Source organism: Montipora foliosa, chromosome 7 (assembly GCF_036669935.1).
Source record: "Montipora foliosa isolate CH-2021 chromosome 7, ASM3666993v2, whole genome shotgun sequence".
NCBI lineage: Eukaryota > Metazoa > Cnidaria > Anthozoa > Scleractinia > Acroporidae > Montipora > Montipora foliosa.
In genome coordinates, this window is record NC_090875.1 from 16,597,546 (window position 1) to 16,615,919 (window position 18,374).

At 40.2% G+C, this 18,374-nt stretch overlaps 2 pseudogenes; both read right to left on the reverse strand.

Moving 5' to 3' along the window:
* Positions 1-4,003: 4,003 nt before the first annotated feature.
* Positions 4,004-6,603, reverse strand: LOC138010878 (type I iodothyronine deiodinase-like; annotated as a pseudogene).
* A 5,419-nt stretch (positions 6,604-12,022) lies between these two features.
* On the reverse strand, positions 12,023-15,721 carry LOC138010874 (type I iodothyronine deiodinase-like; annotated as a pseudogene).
* Between the last annotated feature and the right edge of the window lie 2,653 nt (positions 15,722-18,374).

An 18,374-nucleotide genomic window follows, 5' to 3' on the forward strand; every position in this document is an offset into this window, starting at 1 on the left:
ATGTTGTCAAGGGAATTTACCTTTTGTTTTGTCAGAAGTTATGCCTACATATTCACGTGCATAGGACGAAATTTGAAAGAAAGTTTTCCCTAGAATAACATCACGTGGTCTGAAATTGGAAAACAAAATGTACAAGCTAAAGAGGTCTATAGAATCAATAGTAGAACAGTCCTGCAAACGACATACTTCATTGGCCAATTGTGACACACTCAGGGTTTGCGTGAAACCTTATCCCCCACGCACAATTTGCGGACGAACTCATATTTGTTTCTTTGCCTCTGCTTCAGTCATCTTACTTTACTTTACTTTACTTTAGTTTCGTTTAGTTTAGTTTAGTTGAAACGTTTGCAAACAAAATATTTAATCTAAGAAACGTATGGGAAATTCATTTTCAAGAAATAGAATGGGCAACAAATCGATTCAAATGAAGGGTTGAAATGTCGCGCCACCGTTGAAGCGTTTCATCCCATCTCTTTACTTAAGTCTCTTGTAATGTAAATAACTAATCTACATGTTTGAGGTATTGTAATAAACAAGAAATAAACAGACGTATTGAGGAATGACATGGCAGACGATAATGAGTGACTGTCCTGTACTAATTATGCGCAGGTTGAAGGATCGTGCAACAATACCAGTATATAAATCCACCTCTCAAATTTAATACACTGTCAGGTAGACAAGTATTGAGAACGAAGATTATTGTCAGCTTAAGGATATGGTTCTGATATACCACTAAATTCTCTCGACCATTCAACTAAGAAATATATGGAAGTAGTTAGGAGAATTAACTTTTAGATCACAGGGGTTTAAGGATTAAGAGGCTTAGGCTTGTCCCAATTTCTCTGGAAAAAACAAAAAAGAGTGTTTCAAAAGTGCAACAAATTGCTCAAATAGTTGTAATAAAGGTGCTCACTAAAAGTTGCCAAAACTTTTGAGACAATCCCTTGGAGATTTTTCAGCAGTATGTCTATAAAGAAATGTGCGTTTGAAGTGAGGGTTATGGAATGCTTTCACTCACGTGATCAGTAACCTTTTTTTTTTCCCCTGAAACAAAAGAAAACATTTGCATGATAATAGAGCTCAATTCCTAGAAGATTAGTTGGGTACATCAACATGGCTGCCTTTCTATTGTTTAGGATATTACCAACATGGCCGCCGTGACGTCACGTGAAAACACTCTATAGACGGAAGACTGAAATGATCCACGGACTCAACTTGACAAAAGACTTTTTTGCAGATACGGGAGCATTTGATTTCGATCGTTCAAATAGCTATTATGGGATGCCCAGGGAGCAAACAAGTATTAACTTGCCCCAAGAGCATCCCATAATGTCTTTCGAAACAATAGAAATCAAAATGTCCGCCGTCTTTGAAAAAAAGTCTACTTAGTTAAGCAACTGTCACTTTCTAGACCTCCGGCCTGAATCGCTTCATAGCTCAGTTGGTAGAGCAGTACACTGGCTCGCAAAGGGTCATGAGTTTGAATCCCGTCCCGTCGTATGTGAGCTGAAACAACGTGAAGTTTCAGGTGAGGATTCGGCACGTTCAGAACGACTATTTTTTTTCTTTTTTAACCAATTATCTTCTTGCATTGTGGCGTTCTCGTTGCCGTAGCCGTCGTCTTTGCTTAAACTCCCTGATCTAATATAGTGTAAGTTCGTGGCAGATAGGCCCGCAGGGCGTGCGTAAATCACAAGAATGTTAAAACAGGTATATTTTCAGGAAGCGTGTTTGAATTTTAACAAATGAGCCCCAAAAATGGCAAGAATTTGTAACGTTGATAAACACTAAAGCAGCTTCTATTTCCAAAACGATGGAATTACCTGGTGATAAATAACCTCAGACTTAATTGATTAGAGTGTAACGTGAAGTACTAGTTTTGTACCCCAAATGAACCATGTGAGCGTTAGCCCTACTAATGGAAATGGGCCCACACAAGGACAGAGAAAAACTCTGACCAGGGTGGGAATTGAACCCACGACCTTCGGGTTAGATCACCGCTGCTCGTCAGGGAGTGTGGATTTTTGGCTTTTGCAGAATGAATGGTCGACCTCACGGGTTGGATGTTGAATTCGCATATTTCTTGTCGAACTTTATAAACTACAATCTTGGACAAAACTCATTGGGAAAATGTGGCCCTCTAATAAAGAGTAAATTCTTCCTACTTTGCCCCCTCCCCCCATTTCAATGTTTTTTCAAAAAGCGACCAAAGGCTCGTACAGTATTTTGCATTACATTATCAATATTGGTAAGGGGGTAAGGGGGGAAGGACCAATGTATTTTGTGAGTGCGTGCAAAATGATGCTTAAGCTAGAATTTTTCCCAAGAGTTTTGTCCAAGATTGTAGAAAGAAAGAATTAAACAAACTGACAAAAGCAAAAACCCGGTGTCTTGCCATCATTTTGTCAGAGATGTATCCTTTTTTTTTCGCGAGTTGTTAACCCTGGTTTTCACTAGCGACGCAAGCATAAGAGCGCTTATTTCACCGTGAAAACGAGGTTGACGCAAGCATAAGCGCATGCGCAAGGGTTAAATCTTTTCCTTTTCCTTGTTCTTGCGCTTTTGCTTGCGTTCGGTTGCGTTGTGTAAAACGAAACACAGCATAAGCACAAGGAAATTTGCTACGTCTGGCCAATTAAAGCACTCGTTCCAGATTTCCCGCGTCTGATCATTTAAACAAAATGGCGGATGCCGTGGTTGATTTTTATGATTATGGAAAACAAAACGCAGCTCACTTGAAATTTATCGAATAAAGCCGTGTTTCAAGTTACTGCACTACCACACGTACGCATTGCGTGCCTACTTTTTGTAAATAAGTTGGTTTCTGGTCAATCAGATGAGTAAGTTTTTGAACACAGTTTAATGCATTAAGCCTTCCTTTATTGAGAGAACTTGGCAATTGTTTTAATCATGAAATTGTTCATTGTATTATTTTGTTAAAAAATAAAAGTACAATCCATCGTATACCCATCGAAAACGTCTTAGCTTGCCAAATCAACTATCTAACTATCGAGATTCCTTCTGTTTAGACTAGCCTTAGCTTCATTGCCCAAACACCAAATCCTCATATCCACACTATTAGTCGAGCCATAGAGATCCACATTCAAATGGTGTTTTTCCTTTATGGCTGTCATCCAGGATTTCGGACTTCGTAGAGATAAACAAAAAAGCGGCTAGAATGGACAGAAGATTCAGGAAACTGACGATTTCAAGTTAAGTATTTACATTGATCTCTCTTCGCGAGGAACAAAAATTGGCAGTTTATCAGTTTCACCTTTCGCAACATATAATGGTTTAACTTGAAAGGAACTGCTTTGAAACTTGGTTTTATTGGCTATGTCGATACCACTGTCATTGCACCGAATTATCAAATTAAACTAGCGGTCATCACATAACTTTCTCTTGACGTCCCGGCCGGCACGTTGGGGTCCCTGCTCCAAGCAAACAACGGCCACCCTGTTGATGTCCTAAGCATATCCTCCAAAAATCGAACTGTAATGTCATTAAGAAGAATCATTGTCTCCGGATTCTTGAGCAAAGCTTTTCTTTTGTTTATTGGAAATATGACCGATGATCACGTGAGTGAAAACCAAGAATAGTAGTAAAAGTAACCCATGCTCAACGTCGTTCCCAGAGCTTTTTTCCACCGAGAGTCTCGTTCCCTGGGAAGGAGTTAGATCCATGTTAACCCTCACGGTAAGGGTAGGGAAGAGTCATTTTCCAGTGGGTAGCTTCCTTAATCACGGATTGAAACCTTGGCATGTGAACCATAATAGTGCAGTTTTTGGATTAGCTGCAAAGCATTTTTGGATTCGGCTCGTTAAGAAGAAGATTTCATTCATCAAGAGAAGCGTATTTACTCCGTAGGGCATTCTCATATACGGTCCTTAAAAATTAAATATGCTGAAGGGGGTGAGGGAGGTGGGTGGGGAGATTTTCGTGCTATGAAGTCACGTGACCCGCGGCCATACAAGTCTTTCCGTACGAAACAAGAGGGACGATATCTGTTTACAAACATTTCTTTTTTTTTTCAAATGCGCCAGCCACTGAAATCGAAAAACCAAACACTTCGTTCTCAAAGCTAACGAGTCTCTGGTTGTTTCAATTCCCAGGGGATTTGCTCGAAAAACCAACACGGAAGCACTGACGTCATGCGAAAAAGCTATGTAGGCCATTTTGAGCCTATCTTCCCTTACAGAAGAAGTCTTAAAGTCTACTGTTACGAATATTAATTAATGTCATTCGTGTTAAAAGTACAATGAATCACCATGAAAATTTTTCATTTGAATTATCCGAATTACATTGATTGGGGAAGTAACAGGAATTGCTACAGTCTTTTAAAAAATGCTAGACATAAAAAACCTTGTTTGACAAATCGATATTGGTGGCATATCACAAGACTAAATGAACACCGGCGAGTTAGAACTTCACCCCCGTTTTAGGACGTAGTTACAGAGTGGTTTTGTATTTTTCTAACCACTTTTCCACCTCCCCTAAGTTGTAGTTGTAGGGACCCGTCCCACCCTCGTACACTATCTTGCCTTGCTGTATAATATACAGTCTCTCGGGCCAGGCTCCATACGCGTCGTTCGCTTCATTCTGCATCGAGTCGACCACAATAGGAGCGGTGCATGAACAGAACTCCTGCAAACGTTTGGCGGCGTCACAACGCTCTATTAAATTCTTGTGTTGCTGGATTTCGATGTTGTTCTATAATGAGAAGTGGAATAAGGAAGGTGAAAAAGTAAGCCATTATTTCATTTTTTCATTATGATGCGTTACGAAGCTACAATGGGGGATAAAACTATTATGATAGCCTGTTATGGGTTTCCTGTGCATGTCCAATGCCTTCCTTTCCTTTCCCCCTCCTGTAATATTGTTAAAATCAAACAATTATACATCCAGTTTGTGACGTATAGCGAAGAAAATTCAACGTTTTTTTTTTTTTTTTTTTTTTTTTTTTTGGGGGGGGGGGGGGGACGGGGTGGAGGAGCGACCGGGGGCCGGTTTCTCTAAAGTCCTGAAAACGCGGTTTCAGGCCTAAACAGCCATTTGTGAACCTGCCAACCGCATGTTCAGGAAAGCCGATTTTTAAACTTGTTTTCAAGGTAATAAAAAGCAAACTGACTGTGAAGTTTTTTGCCTTAAATCCTCTCCGTTCTTGAGATACAGAGGGAATTGTGACACCCGAAAATGGCCAGTAAAGTTTCGGGACTTTCGAGAAACGGGCCCCAGGTCAGTAGCCAAAAAAAAATTATGACTGAGGCAATGTCGATAGTTAAATTCTCTCCGCAGGTATTTTAGGCGTTTATGATGAATACATTTCAAAGACAACTCTGGAATCACACTTTATTTTCAAAAATCACGAAAAAATGACTGAGGCAAGTAGCTCGGATTGCCTCATACTCTACGCTAAGGCGCTGGTGACGTAGATTAATCTCCATATTGCGAAAGTGACTTAAGGACTTTAACCTCCATATGGTAGCCTAGTTTTCCCGGAGGAATTGGATGAAGAAGATTAATTTAACTCGGCAAAGACATGGTTATGAACAAAGACCTATCCAACCCCACCTTATAAGGTAACTAAAAGTGCACTTAAAAGGTTATGAATTCTCGTCTAAAATGAAAAACAGAGAAGAATGTGGTAGCCAGTACTTACATTCCAACGCCAATCATCTGTTGGGTGAGCTTCGCTAATGTAGACTGTAAGAAAATCTGCAACCTTGTCAAAATTGTGAACGACAGTCTCAAAGTCTTTCACAAAAGTGACAAGGAAAGGTGGTCAGGTGCAGCTGCCGAAGTTAAGAACAAGCGGGCGATTCCCTTTAGTAAAATCTAACAGCTTGCATTCTTTTCCATTAACCGTAGCAACTGTGCAATTCGGAGCAGAAAAGCCAAGCTTAGCCACCTTGTTTAAATCACCGACCAGTATTTTTACAATGGAGACGAAGTGCTTGCGTCCACCGTAAACGTCCCAAAAATTTTGGTATGGAACACGATTGCTCTCTTCTTCGAACTTTTGAAGCTTGTTCTTAAGGACTGGAATGTGGGACCACACGACTTTCACAACAAAGGCGACAATGCATTTGATGTAAATTAAACCAAGTGCTATGGCATACGGTAGGCTCTTCATCTTGATAGCGTGATAAACTGAGTGAAAACGTTGGAGGTTGCAAAGTGGCTTCCACGGATTAGATCGGCTTTGCAACTGATAGCAATAGAATCAATAGTAGAATAGTCTTGTAAACGACACACTTCATTGGCCAATTGTGACACACTCAGGGTTTGCGTGAAACCTTATCCCCCACGCACAATTTGCGGCCAAACTCATATTTGTTTCTTTGCCTGTGCTTCAGCCATCTTAATTTAGTTTAGTTTAGTTTAGTTGAAACGTTGACAAACAAAATATTTAATCTAAGAAACGTATGGGAAATTCATTTTCAAGAAAATAGAAAGGGCAACAAATCGATTCAAATAAAGTGTTGAAATGTCGCGCCACCGTTGAAGCGTTTCATCCCATCTTTTACTTAAGTCTCTTGTAATGTAAATGACTAATCTACATGTTTGAAGTATTGTAATAAACAAGAAATAAACAGACGTATTGAGGAATGACATGGCAGACGATATTGAGTGACTGTTCTGTACTAACTATGCGCAGATTGAAGGATCATGCAACAATACCACAAAATTAATCAAGTTAACCCTTCGACGCCTTGGATTGATCAGTATATAAATTCACCTTTCAAATTTGATACACTGTCAGGTAGACAAGTATTAAGAACGAAGATTATTGTCAGCTTAATTAAGGATATGGTCCTGATATAACACTAAATTCTCTCGACCATTCAACCAAGAAATATATGGAAGTAGTTAGGAGAATTAACTTTTAGATCATGGGGGTTAAAAGATTAAGAGGCTTAGGCTTGTCCCAATTTCTGTGGAAAAAACAAAGAGGAGTTCTTCAAAAGTGCAACAAATTGCTCAAATAGTTGCTCACTAAAAGTTGCTAAAACTTTTGAGACAATCCCTTGAATTTTTCAACAGTATGTCTATAAAGAAATGTGCGTTTAAATTGAGGGTTATGGAATGCGTTCACTCACGTGATCAGTAACCTTTTTTTTCCACTGAAACAAAAGATAACATTTGCATGATAATAGAGCTCAATTCCTGGAGGATTAGTTGGGTACACCAACATGGCTGCCGTTCTATTGTTTAGGATTACCAACATCGTGACGTTACGTGAAAACACTCTATAGAGGGTAGACTGAAATGATCCACGGACTCAACTTGACAAACGACTTTTTTGCAGATACGGCAGCATTTGATTTCGATCGTTCAATTAGCTATTATGGGATGCCCAGGGAGCAAACACGTATTAATTTGCCCCCAGAGCATCCCATAATGTCTTTCGAAACAATAGAAATCAAAATGACCGCCCTATCTGAAAAAAAGTCTACTTAGTTAAGCAACTGTCACTTTCTAGACCTCCGGCCTGAATCACTTCATAGCTCAATTGGAAGAGCATTACACTGGCTCGCAAAGGGTCATGGGTTTGAATTCCGTCGAAGACGCCTGGGATCTATATAAAGTGACAATTGATTAATCGGCTTCTATCTTCAGTGTGCCTATTATACTACCAAAGGATTTCTTCCGATTTACATCAGTATGCCTAATTTTTACCATAGTTAATAGAGGGGATTAGTTTGGAAAAATCGGCAAACATCCAAGGATCGGAGCAAACAAAGATGCCAAGATTTAGGTTGCAAAGTCCACGACCGTGCACAATCCATACAGGAGCCCATCACCCGGAGCCTCCATCCGGACTATATCCTTGATTCAACCTTTGCCGGTATCTTCTTCTTTTTAGAATATTTTGTGAGACGAACGCGATCACTGGTGCGTGACTGCTTGTGACGTAATACAATAACTTTGTTCTGATTGGACGGCATAATGAATACGCGGGAATTTGATCTTCTAAAAATAAAAAGATACGGGCAAAGGTTGTCTCTAAGGATTTATATGGGAGATTGAGGCTCCGGTTGATGGGCTCCTGATCCATACCAATCTCATACCCAGAGTCCTCGGGCTTTTTGGTCAGCGGGTGACTGCCCGGAAAGACTCTGGGATAGTGGACTTGAACATTTTTTTCTTTGATTGGCTGCTTGCATAACAATGGCAGTCCGACAGGAAGTCGGTAAGTAATTCAGAAACCCCAGAATTTGGAGGGAGATTTAAAATCTAAAACTAGTTTGAGAGCTGTTTGTTTTTTCTACCTCAGAAATATATAAATAAAAATATTAATAAAACGAGGGCGTTTGAATTATGTCGAATACCGCACGGGAATTCTCCCACGCTGATAAAAAGTGATTACTGTTGCTGTTGCAAAAGTACCTTGGGAAAACATGATATCAGTCTCTTTGAGGAGAAATCAGTGGAAGAAGGTCTTGTCAAAGCCATTCAGAATTACTGAAACATAAAATTGTAGTAGAAGAGGACATTGGTGTCGTTTCCACAAAAAGTTGTCCATCGTGTTGCTTGCACGATGCTATTCTGGATGATGGAATGCACACTGAAAGGCTAAAAATACACTTACCGCAAGCGTCAGAAGTTTCATCTACACTCTCTCTTACAGCAAGCCAATGATCATTTCTCCAGTTTCTTTTATGGTGTATAAGGCTAAAATTTTAGTTTCTCGAACACTTTCAACCCGCCATTTTTCCTCTTTACTGTATTTTATTGCTGTTTCTTTTAAACTCAAGCATGCGCAATAACACCGGAACCCACGTTTTCCGGGAAAATGGAGTCCATTATCCCAGAGTCTTTCCTGGCGCTCACCCGCTGACCAAAAAGCCCGAGGACTCTGGGCACGAGATTGCATTGAGCTGAAAGTTAAAATAAGAGGCCAGAACACATGCGCGCGTTGAAATTAAAATACCGTAGAGTTCCGATAGTAGCTACCCTCGTTACTCTCGGAATTAGCAGCCTTTCGGGGTTGCTACTTTCGGAGGGGTCGTTACTTTCGGGGGGTCGCTACTTTCGGGGAACAAAAATCGTTTACAAATAGAGCTGGCGCGAGCCTTTTTTTCCGAAATAAAAAATGAAACATAGAATTAAAAAGAAAAAAAAACATGTTATTTGCATTCCATATGTATAGATTGTGTTTCATAAAACGAAGATAACAATGATTGATACAGCAAAAAACCGTATATAGAAAACTATACAATTTTCAATTTCAATTTGAAGAAACGTTCCTGTTGTTAATACGAAATTAGACCGGTTTACGGTAGCTCTTTCATCGCTACATCAGTGAACTGATGTCAAGGACGAATGGGGGCATAAAGCTTCCCCTTGTTGTAAATTAAACTGCACGAACATATTATTGTACATTAAAATTTTGACTATTGATTGATAGCATACCATTTAAAAAACTTGGTCTTGCTACTTTCGGGGGGGGGGGAAGGTCGCTACTTTCGGAGGGGTCGCTACTTTCGGGATTTACTAGCGGCCACAAAAATTTGAAATTAATTTCGGGGGGTCGCTACTTTCGGGGGGTCGTTACTATCGGAACTTTACGGTAAGACATTTTCAAAACACCAAACTGATTACGAATGGAAAATCTTTCTACAAGAAAAGGATTAGGTTAAAAAGCTTGTTGTGTGGTTCTGGTTGTTCACTTTTTCATTCCATTTCATTCCAAGTGTTGTTGCCTTTAATTTCGACTCAAACCTTCAGTTTGTTGTAACATAAAAACAAAAAATTGTCTTCTGTTTTGTCATCCACTGGTAGGAAATGGGAGAAATCCATCCTCTGGCTCTTGGGTGCCCTAGAGGTTGGGGTGAAGCAATCCAAGCAAGGGTTGGCATTTCCAGACTAGGATAGACTGCGCACTTGCACGGCTTGCTAAATAGGAAATTTCCGAGTTCTGGCCTGCCTCATCTTCAAAGCGAGTCTAAGTGCGAAGTTTTTGTGATGGTAATCAGTTCTACTTTACATATGAATAAAAACTAATTTTCATAGCAAAAACTTCGCACTTAGACTCGCTTTGAAGATGAGGCAGGCCAGAACTCGGAAATGGCCTATTGTTTAAGACCTTTATCTGCGCCAGCTAGACAAGGAACAATTACCATTTGAATTGAATTTACGGACTTGGAATTTTTGAAAAAAGTTGCTGAATGCTTACCGTGATGCAAAAGAGAGATGAGTTGTACTGTTTGTGTTGGAGCGTGGTGATTCTCGCGATGAAGCCTGGTTCTAGAAACGCAAAACTCCAGGAAGTTACGTATACTGTCGTCTAGAAATATGCCGTCTTTTACAGGATGGTTGCGTTGAAGTTTTTTTTACGTAACTTGATTTCAGTAAGCAAGAACAACCGTTTTTCCCTTAGACTATGAGCAGTCTAGCCTGAGAACGCAGACGTATTTCCGGCGGTAAAAGAAAAACGTACAGTCCCTCTTTCGCCGCTTAGTTGGTCGAGCGCGAAAAATGGCCACGCGAAACCTGGAGTCGAGGAGTTCGCGCGGCCATTTTTTCCTCGTGCTTGTCCCCGCGCTCGACCAACCTGCGAAGGAGGCACTGCTCTATATATTTTTTCCTATACCTTATCAAGGAGCTATAGGATGCTAGCACGACTGATCCTCAGACTATAAATCTTACCTCAACGATCTGAAACAAAGATGTTCAAAAAGTATGGCACAGAAATGCACGGAAATTCATGCTGCACGTTCAGCACGACAATTTTTTTTCTTTTTTAACCAATTATCTTTTTGCATTGTGGCGTTCTCGTTACCGTAGCCGTCGTCTTTGCTTAAACTCCCTGATCTAATATAGTGTAAGTCCGTGGCAGATAGGCCCACAGCGCGTGCGTAAATCACGAGGATGTTAAAACAGGCATATTTTCAGGAAGCGTGTTTGAATTTCAACAAATGAGCCCCAAAATTGGCAAGATTTTGTAACGCTGATAAATACTAAAGCAGCTTCTATTTCCAAAACGATGGAATTACCTGGTGATAAATAACCTCAGACTTAATTGATTAGAGTGTAACGTGAAGTGCTAGTTTTGTACCCCAAATGAACCATGTGAGCGTTAGCCCTACTAATGGAAATGGGCCCACACAAGGACAGAGAAAAACTCTGACCACGGTGGGAATTGAACCCACGACCTTCGGGTTAGATCACCGCTGCTCGTCTGGGAGTGTGAACTTTGGATTTTGCAGAATCAATGGTCGACCTCACGGGTTGGATGTTGAATTCGCATATTTCTTGTCGAACTTTATAAACTACAATCTTGGACAAAACTCATTGTGGCCCTCTAATAAAGAGTAAATTCTTCTTACTTTGCCCCCTCCCCCCATTTCAATGCTTTTTCAAAAAGCGATTAAAGGCTCGCACAGTATTTCGCATTACATTATCAATATTGGTAAGGGGGTAAGGGGGGAAGGACCACTGTATTTCGTGAGTGCGTGCCAAATGATGCTTAAGCTAGAATTTTTCGCAACAGTTTTGTCCAAGATTGTAGAAAGAAAGAAAAAACAAACTGACAAAAGCAAAAACCCGGTGTCTTGCCATCATTTTGTCAGAGATGTATCCTTTTTTTTTTTCGCGAGTTTTTAACCCTGGTTTTCACTAGCGACGCAAGCATAAGAGCGCTTATTTCACCGTAAAAACGAAGTTGACGCAAGAATAAGCGCATGCGCAAGGGTCAATCTTTTCCTTTTCCTTGTTCTTACGCTTATGCTTGCGTTCGGTTGCGTTGTGTAAAACGAAACACAGCATAAGCACAAGGAAATTTGCTACGTCTGGCAAATTAAAGCACTCGTTCCAGATTTCCCGCGTCTGATCATTTAAACAAAATGGCGGATGCCGTGGTTGATTTTTATGATTATGGAAAACAAAACGCAGCTCACTTGAAATTTATCGAATAAAGCCGTGTTTCAAGTTACTGCACTACCACACGTACGCATTGCGTAACTATTTTTTTGTAAATAAGTTGGCTTCTGGTCAATCAGATGAGTAAGGTTTTGAACACAGTTTAATGCATTAAGCCTTCCTTTATTGAGAGAACTTGGCAATTGTTTTAATCATGCCATTGTTCATTGTATTATTTTGTTTAAAAAAAAGTACAATCCATCGTATACCCATTGAAAACGTCTTAGCTTGCCAAATCAACTACCTAACTATCGAGATTCCTTCTGTTTAGACTAGCCTTAGCTTCTTTGCCCAAACACCAAATCCTCATATCCACACTATTAGTCGAGCCATAGAGATCCACATTCAAATGGTGTTTTTCCTTTATGGCTGTCATCCAGGATTTCGGACTTCGTAGAGATGAACAAAAAAGCGGCTAGAATGGACAGAAGATTCAGGAAACTGACGATTTCAAGTTAAGTATTTACATTGATCTCTCTTCGCGAGGAACAAAAATTGGCAGTTTATCAGTTTCACCTTTCGCAACATATAATGGTCTAACTTGAAAGGAACTGCTTTGAAACTTGGTTTTATGGGATATGTCGATACCACTGTCATTGCACCGAATTATCAAATTAAACTAGCGGTCATCACATAACTTCCTCTTGACGTCCCGGCCGGCACGTTGGGGTCCTTGCTCCAAACAAACAACGGCCACCCTGTTGATGTCCTGAGCATATCCTCCAGAAATCGAACTATAATTTCATTAAGAAGAAGCATCGTCTGCGGATTCTTAAGCAAAGCTTTTCTTTTGTTTATTGGAAATATGACCGATGATCACGTGAGTGAAAACCAAGAATAGTAATAAAAGTAACCCATGCTCAACCTCGTTCCCAGAGCTTTTCTCCACCGAGAGTCTCGTTCCCTGGGAAGGAGGTTGATCCATGTTAACCCTCACGGTAAGGGTAGGGAAGAGTCATTTTCTATTGGGTAGCTTCCTTAATCACGGATTGAAACCTTGGCAGGAGAATCATGATATTGAAGTTTTCGGATTAGTCTCAAAGCACTTTTGGATTCGGCTCGTTAAGAACAAGATTTTTTGTATCAAGAGAAGCATATTTATTCCGTAGGGCATTCTTGCTATAAAGTCACGTGACCAGCCGTCATATAAGTCTTTCCGTAAGAAGTGGGAAAATATCTGTTTACAAACATTTCTTTCTTTTTTTTTTTACAAATGCGCCAGCCACTGAAATCGAAAAACCAAACACTTCGTTCCAAAAACTAACGAGTGTCTGGTTGCTTCAATTCCCAGGGGATTTGCTTGAAAAACCAACATGGAAGCAATGACGTCGTGCAAAAAAAGCTATGTAGGCCATTTCGAGCCTACCTTCCGTCACAGAAGAAGTCTTAAATTACGAAGTCTAATGTTACGAATATCAATTAATGTCATTCGTGTTAAAAGTGCAATGAATCACCATGAAAAATTTTCATTTGAATTATCCGAATTACATTGATTGGGGAAATAACAGGAATTGCTACAGTCTTTTAAAAAATGTTAGACATAAAAAACCTTGTTTGACAAATCGATATTGATGGCATATCACAAGACTAAATGAAGACCGGCGAGTTAGAACTTCTCCCCCGTTTTAGGACGTAGTTACAGAGTGGTTTTGTATTTTTCTAACCACTTTTCCACCTCCCCTAAGTTGTAGTTGTAGGGACCCGTCCCACCCTCGTACACTATCTTGCCTTGCTGTATAATATACAGTCTCTCGGGCCAGGCTCCATACGCGTCGTTCGCTTCATTCTGCATCGAGTCGACAACAATAGGAGCGGTGCATGAACAGAACTCCTCCAAACGTTTGGCGGCGTCACAACGCTCTATTAAATTCTTGTGTTGGTGGATTTCCACGTTGTTCTATAATGAGAAATGGAATAAGGAAGGTGAAAGAGTAAGCCATTATTTCATTTTTTCATTATGATGCGTTACGAAGCTACATGTATGGGGGATAAATATTATGATAGCCTGTGCATGTCCAATGCCTTACCATCCTGTAATATTGTTAAAATCCAATCTCGACCCCAGAACTCGTCTCTTGACTGAGAGAGAGATGAGCTCTGGGGAACCCTGAAGCAGAATGTCTTCTCATTGGTTTCCGTGAAGAACAATAAAAAGAGTCTCTAATAGACTACTTTCGATATATAAAAATTCAGTCCAAAACAAAAGGCATCATGTCGAGGCTCTGGGGAATAAACTCATACAAATCCTTATATTTATTCCCCAGAGCCTCGAGATGATGTCTTTTGTTTAGGATTGAATTTTAATATATCGAAATTGGTCTATTGGTGCATTCATGTTACACGTTGTTCAAATACCCAATATTTGGCTATGAGAACCCTACGGCGCATGTTCTCCTACACAGACTTTCCCAGAGCCTTGGGCCGATCCGAGGCTCTGGTGACGAGAATGTGTTAAAATCAAACAATTATACATCCAGTTTGTGACTTATAGCGAAGAAAAATCAACGTTGTTTTTTTTGGGAGGGGGAGGGGGAGGGGGGAGGGGGGAGGAGGAGTGACCAGAGACCCGTTTCTCGAAAGTTGCCTTAAATCCTCTCCGTTCTTGAGATACAGAGGGAATTGTGACACCCGAAAATGGCCCGTAAAGTTTCGTGACTTTCGAGAAAAGGGCCCCATGTCCGTAGCCAAAAAAAAAAATTATGACTGAGCCAATGTCCATTGTTAAATTCTCTCCGCAGGTATTTTAAGCGTTTATCATATGAGTACATTTCAAAGACAACTCTGGAATCGCACTTTTTTTTCAAAATTCACAAAGAAATGACTGAGGCAAGTAGCTCGGATTGCGTCATACTTTAAGCTAAGGCGCTGATGACGTAGATTGATCTGCAGGGCGCGAAAGTGACTTAAGGACTTTAACCTCCATATGGTAGCCTAGTTTTCCCGGAGGAATTGGATGAAGAAGATTAACACATGGTTATGAACAAAGACCTATACAACCCCACCTTATAAGGTAACTAAAAGTGCACTTAAAAGGTTATGAATTCTCGTCTAAAATAAAAAAAAAACAGAGAAGAATATGGTGGCCAGTACTTACATTCCAACGCCAATCATCCGTTGGGTGAGCTTCGCTAATGTATACTGTAAGAAAATCTGCAACTTTGTCAAAATTGTGAACGACGGTCTCAAATTCTTTCACAAAAGTGACAAGGAAGGGTGGTCAGGTGCAGCTGCCGAAGTTAAGAACAAGCGGGCGATTCCCTTTAGTAAAATCTAACAGCTTGCATTCTTTTCCATCAACCTTGGCAACTGTGCAATTCGGAGCAGAAAAGCCAAGCTTAGCCACCTTGTTTAAATCACCGACCAGTATTTTTAGAATGGAGACGAAGTGCTTGCGTCCACCGTAAACGTCCCAAAAGTTTTGGTATGGAACACGATTGCTCTCTTCTTCGAACTTTTGAAGCTTGTTCTTAAGGATTGGAGTGTGGGACAACACGACTTTCACAACAAAGGCGACAATGCATTTGATGTAAGTTAAACCAAGTGCTATGGCATACGGTAGGCTCTTCATCTTGATAGCGTGATAAACTGAGTGAAAACATTCGAGGTTGCAAAGTGGCTTCCACGGATTAGATCGGCTTTGCAATTGATAGCAATAGACCTCTTAAGCTTGTAAGTTTTGTTTTCCAATTTCAGACCACGTGATGTTGTCAAGGGAATTTACCTTTTGTTTTGTCAGAAGTTATGCGTACGTATTCACGTGCATAGGACGAAATTTGAAAGAAAGTTTTCCCTAGGGTAACATCACGTGGTCTGAAATTGCAAAACAAAATGTACAAGCTAAAGAGGTCTATAGAATCAATAGTAGAACAGTCTTGCAAACGACATACTTCATTGGCCAATTGTGACACACTCAGGGTTTGCGTGAAACCTTATCCCCCACGCACAATTTGCGGACGAACTCATATTTGTTTCTTTGCCTCTGCTTCAGTAATCTTACTTTACTTTACCTTAGTTTAGTTTAGTTTAGTTGAAACGTTTGCAAACAAAATATTTAATCTAAGGAACGTATGGGAAATTCATTTTCAAGAAATAGAATGGGCAACAAATCGATTTCAAATGAAGTGTTAAAATGTCGCGCCACCGTTGAAGCGTTTCATCCCATCTCTTTACTTAAGTCTCTTGTAATGTAAATAAGTAATCTACATGTCTAAGGTATTGTAATAAACAAGAAATAAACAGACGTATTGAGGAATGACATGGCAGACGATAATGAGTGACTGTCCTGTACTAATTATGCGCAGGTTGAAGGATCGTGCAACAATACCAATATATAAGTCCACCTCTCAAATTTAATACACTGTCAGGTAGACAATTATTGAGAACATAGATTATTGTCAGCTTAAGGATATGGTTCTGATATACCACTAAATTCTCTCGACCATTCAACTAAGAAATATATGGAAGTAGTTAGGAGAATTAACTTTTAGATCATGGGGGTTAAAGGATTAAGAGGCTTAGGCTTGTCCCAATTTCTGTGGAAAAAACAAAAAGGAGTGCTTCAAAAGTGCAACAAATTGCTCAAATAGTTGTAAAAGGTGCTCACTAAAAGTTGCTAAAACTTTTGAGACAATCCCTTGGAAATTTTTCAACAGTATGTCTATAAAGAAATGTGCGTTTGAATTGAGGGTTATGGAATGCTTTCACTCACGTGATCAGTAACCTTTTTTTTCCACTGAAACAAAAGAAAACATTTGCATGATAATAGAACTCAATTCCTGGAGGATTAGTTGGGTACACCAACATAGCTGCCGTTCTATTGTTTAGGATTACCAACATGGCCGCCGTGACGTCACGTGAAAACACTCTATAGACGGAAGACTGAAATGATCCACGGACTCAACTTGACAAAAGACTTTTTTGCAGATACAGGAGCATTTGATTTCGATCGTTCAAATAGCTATTATGGGATGCCCAGGAAGCAAACACGTATTAACTTGCCCCAAGAGCATCCCATAATGTCTTTCGAAACAATAGAAATCAAAATGTCCGCCGTCTTTGAAAAAAAGTCTACTTAGTTAAGCAACTGTCACTTTCTAGACCTCCGGCCTGAATCGCTTCATAGCTCAGTTGGTAGAGCAGTACACTGGCTCGCAAAGGGTCATGGGTTTGAATCCCGTCCCGTCGTATGTGAGCTGAAACAACGTGAAGTTTCAGGTGAGGATTCGGTCGCTAAGTAACCACCACGCATACTCAACACAATGAGTTTTGACCCATGGCAGAGGTCTATTTTCTCGTACTCGTCAGTCCAGCGAAACCAAAAGGAAAAGAGACCTTTGCTAGGAGGGAAATGACAGGATAGACCCTATTGCGCAACTATGCCGATTTCCGACACAGGAAAAAAACCTTTAAAATACTACACGTTTTTCAACTGGAAACCCAGTAATTAAATTAACCAACATCCGTTATTGAAAAGCTGAAATTTCGAGCCCTTGTCCAATACTGCCAATTTGCGTTTCCTAACTCAAATGATACACCCAAAATTAATCATGTTAATTCTTGTGTTTCAAACACCCATCGATGCAGCACCACGGATTCCTTAGAAACTAACGACAAAAGAAGACAAATTTAGGATGGTTCGTGTCACATGTGCTTCTCTGGTGTCACGTGTCCAAGCTTGTTGCTAGAACAGCACCACAAGCAAGTTTTTGGAAGGGAGGGGTGGGGAATAACACAGACAGGATAAGGGTACCGGAGGCTTTCGGCTATTGCCTTGCTATATGCAGAAACATTAATAGACTTTTATTACATCGTCTGGTTCAGTGTAATCCAAACAAAGAATCCTGTTCACGATTAAGCATTCAACCACTCATCTGAGCTAAAGTCATCTTTAGAGTCAGGTGTTAAGTGTGTTGATTGGTTATTGATTGTCTGTCATGTGGACAGTAATGTTATTGGCTATGACGATTGGACTAGTGCACGTGAGTGGTTGGTTCGTTTGGATCCTCTCTGTTAGTGATTATGTTGTTGTGGTAATGCATCGGAAGTGCACCACACAATATTTCACCCAGTTGTAAGAGTAGGGAGTTTAAGCAAAGACGACGTCGACCGCTACGCCAACGAAAATGTCATTCCAAAATATAACTTAACGCTATAGCAAGTATTTCGCAATTATTCCGTCTTGTTCATTTGTACAATAAGGGTGAACTATAATGAAACTGGATAGATATGAACGGTTGTCGCCAAAACCTAAAATTTTGTGATTTGACGTTGTTGTTTTGTGGAGTATGGCACAGAAATGCACGGAAATTCATGCTGCACGTTCAGCACGACAATTTTTTTTCTTTTTTAACCAATTATCTTCTTGCATTGTGGCGTTCTCGTTGCCGTAGGCGTCGTCTTTGCTTAAACTCCCTGATCTAATATAGTGTAAGTCCGTGGCAGATAGGCCC